General features: G+C 41.8%; 1 pseudogene; it reads right to left on the bottom strand.

Moving 5' to 3' along the window:
* Positions 1–2,018: 2,018 nt before the first annotated feature.
* Positions 2,019–3,907, bottom strand: LOC121509014 (annotated as a pseudogene).
* Between the last annotated feature and the right edge of the window lie 216 nt (positions 3,908–4,123).

Genomic DNA, 4,123 nt, shown 5'->3' with positions numbered 1-4,123 from the left:
TTTTGAGTTTAGTTTTTATTAGTTTTAGTGTCAGGTCTTTTTAGCAACATGTCAGGGCTGAGTGGACATCATACATTTCTATAAACAGGCTACTCTTCACTTGTTATTTATGTATTTAAAGAATGAAAAAGTATTTTCCCCTTTTCTAATTCCTGATGTTTTTGCATATTTATCACACTTAAATATTTTGGGTCATTAAACCAATTTTTATATTTCACAAAGACAACCCAAGTAAATTCAAAATGCAGTGTCTGAATGATTTTTTTTTTTTTTAAGGGGGGAAAAAAATCCAAACCTGTCTGGCCCTGTGTGAAAAGTAATTGCCCCCCGTTCAATCATGACTTAACTGTGATTAAGCACAGTTTTCTAAAAGCTGAGTTCAATTTCACTGGTCACACCCAGGCCTGATTACCGCCAGACTGGCTGAATCAAGAAATCACTTAAATAGAAACTGTCAGACAAAGCGTCAGACAAAGACAAAGTAGGCTACAAGATCTCAGAAAGAATCACATCAGGCCACGATCTAAAGAAATTCAAGAACAAATGAGAAACAAACAATCTATTAGTCTGGAAAAGGTTACAAAGCCATTTCCAATGCTTTGGGAGTCCAGCGAACCACAGTCAAAGCCATTATCCACAAATGAAGAAAACTGGGGACAGTGGTGAACCTTCCCAGGAGTGGTCGGCCAACCAAAATGACTCCAAGAGTGCAACAACGACTCATCCAGGAAGTCACAAAAGAACCCAGAATGACAACTAAAGAACTGCAGGATGTCTGGAAGGCATTTAAACAATCATATTCAGAGATAAACTGCCAAGCAGCCACTAATCTTTTCTGCTGCAGTGGGTTCTTTGGTTCTTTTATGCTGCTCTGAAAATGGTAGTACATGCACAGCGTGCTTTCCAGCAGTGAAGAAGAACTGATTTCCAGTTTATAGTGCTAACATTTAGCATGGCTAAATGAAGCAAAATATAAAGCTAAACCGAACGGTATTGGATCAGTGCATAAACTCGTGTACTTGCCAATACCAATACCTGCATTTTAGGCAGTATCGGACATGTTTCCAATACTGGTATCTGAATGGGAATAACATTACTTATAACTGAGTGTCTAAATGTTAGCCTCACCTCAAAGTGAAACATATAAAAGTCAACATGAATTTCTAATTGACATTTAACATTTACAATTCTGTAATCCTTGCTAAATGCTATCAAATGCATCAAACATAAGGGTTAAAACAGGAAAGAAAGACATTATACCTGTTGCTGAGATGAATGAGTCTTTATGAATGCTTATGAATGCTGTCATTAAGTGTACTGTGGTCAGTTATGCCACCTTTAATGTGAAGCTGACATTGTTTTATCCTTTTTACTTCTTTGTACAGTAAAATAAGGCTGTAGCTGTCTTAGCCCTGCAGAGAGACAGGATACAATAGGGGACAGTAGGGTAAGATCCAGTCTTTACTTATGTGGCTCCTCAGAAAAGGAAAAAAAACCTGCAGAGCAACCAGACAGAGCGCTGAGTACACTGGAAACTTCCAGTACCCTTAATAACAACATTCATAAACGTTCATAAAGTCTCCTTCATGTGAATGACTGGTGTCATGTCTGTCTTATACACACACTTATAAATAAAGTGTTACCATGATGTCACAGAAATGAATGACATTTATGCTGAAACAGTGAAAACAGGGTGGGTCAAATTAGGCCAATAATACAAGAGGTATAAAATAACAAATCAAGAAGATAACATCACGTTGAATGACCTAAAGAATACAAACTCTGTTTATTATTATTATTTAATAATTCATGCTTTTTAGGGTTTGATAACTATTAATAAAATCAGACGGACAGTTTTTTTTGTCTTTGTTGATGCTTTATTGGCAGATTTGGAGAATGACAGGACTGAAGCAGTAAAAAGTGGATTATTACAAACATCATTGCTCTCAAACACAAGCATGTGATAATATCTGAGATCAGAAGCCAAACAAAAAGGAATATTAATAGTAGAAGGAGAATGCTTTATAGGAAATGCAAGGTCATTGTGAATTCAAATCTCTTCTTTCATCACAGTGTCACATCAACGGCAACCTCAGCCTGACTGACTTTCGTCTTCGCCATCTCCTCACCAAGGACGCCATTTCTGGAGTAGAAGACGTTTGCAAAAGAAGAACTCATGGGGGTGGGTGTGTACTCCTGACACTGGCTGCCACTGAGACTTCCTGCACACTCTACTATGTAGGAGAAGTAGAATGTACCGTGTCTAAACATGCAAGAATCGCTCACCTTCCCTTTACGCAGCTTAAACAAACACTTGCCAAGCAGATCGCTGTTCCAGTAACTATCCTCATCATACACAGAGAACATCAGCCTGTTTTTCATGTTGATGGTGATCGGCCCAAATTCAAACGTCTCTGGCCACGTAGGGTTATCATTGTCACCTATGATGACTGTACACTTAATCTGATCACCATACTTCACCTCGACCGAGCCGTCTGTCTCTGTCCACCTATCACCGTACAGACCATTTGCACTGAGCTTGAACACCTTCAGCGTGGCTAGACCTTTCCCTGCAGGGCAGCAGTTTGACTTGATACTCTGATTACTGTTACAGACACAAGCACAAGGATCCCTTCTGTTTGACCTGTGCCCTATCTGACAGGTTTCTGAGCATTTCCTGAACACTGCATTTTTCTTGATGTACTTCTCCACCTCACACTTGAGGCCGACCCTGGCAGTGTGACTGGTGGGCAGTAGGGTGTGCAGAGGCTGTAAGTTGTATCGAACAACATCAGGCGTGGTTTTCAGGGAGCTAAGCCAGCTGTTATAGACGGAGGGTTGAGATTGCTTTTCAAAGAGGAAATCAGCCTCATTCATGTTTCCTCCAGTGACCTCAGTATGGCGCTCATTGAACGTGGTGCTAAAACTCTGGCTATGGCCTAACTTCTTCTTCTTTGCCTCACAGTGTTTGGTCATAGCCTCAACCTTGGCACTGCTCGCAAGGCTAGCAGAGGCCTCAACTGACAAACAGTCACTGACTTCAGTCATTGACAGTCCACTCATGGTTGCCTGGCATGTCCTGACAGCAGTGGTGGCTTTTATTTCCCCTCCTAGGGACACCTGTGTGATGTAATGTGTGCCATATGTGTCGATGATTCTGCGATACGCTGGCTCAGTTTGGGGTGAATACGGCTGAAGGGAATCCACAGCTGATTTAAAGTCTGGACTCAAGGGAGGATTTGATTTCATTCTGTAGCTGTGAAGCATAAGAAGTGCATTGATTAATTTGAATCTGTCAGTCCAATTCAAATTCTGCAGAGCTCTCAACAGTCATGGGCACAATGCATTTTGGAACAAAGAAATTTACTCACCGGTAGAAGCTGCAGTGGACAGAATGGCTCAAAAACGAGTAGTGGTCTTATTTCGACTTCTGAGTGGCGAAGGAAGATTCTCTGGAGTGGGATCCGCCAAGACCAACCCCAAGAGTGACAGAAGGGTCCACAGGAATGTCAAAGCCGATTTTCCAGTCATTAGACACTGACGATGTGGAATCATTGACCAAAGATTCAGCCGAGTTGTGCACTGTACTGGAGACCTTTGTGCTGCACTTCGGGAGGGTTCTCCAGTCCTCCACGGCTACTGGCACCTTCTGGATCTCTCCGTTCATGTAGGCGTTTCTGTACAGCTTGCAGGTACTATTGACAGGCTTCCAGGTTTCAGTGTCGATGACATATGCACCTTTCCTCTCCATTGTGACGATGTCGAAACCTTCTCCACCAAGGTTATAACCGGGGACAAAGTGGGCCTTTTCACACTGCTGTGGTGTACCAGGGAAGCCAACACGGGACGGGAAGCACTGAGGACAGCATGCCCAGCACAGGAGCATGACAAGCCACAGCTCTGCCATCTGTAGGGAGAAGTTTAACAATTAGACAAGCCAAAATGTAATGTTAGAAATCATCCAACACTCTAAAGTTTACTCTTCATTATAAACAGGATGGACTTAGGTTAACAAATAAAAACATGAATGTCAGCTTCACCACAGTTTTACAAAGTTTCTTGTCTTACCATGTTTGCTGACAACAAGCTCTGCTCAGAAGCCCACAGTTTGATTTATTTACAG

Source organism: Cheilinus undulatus, linkage group 4 (genome assembly GCF_018320785.1).
Source record: "Cheilinus undulatus linkage group 4, ASM1832078v1, whole genome shotgun sequence".
Lineage (NCBI taxonomy): Eukaryota > Metazoa > Chordata > Actinopteri > Labriformes > Labridae > Cheilinus > Cheilinus undulatus.
This window is presented reverse-complemented; position numbering and strand designations above follow the sequence as displayed.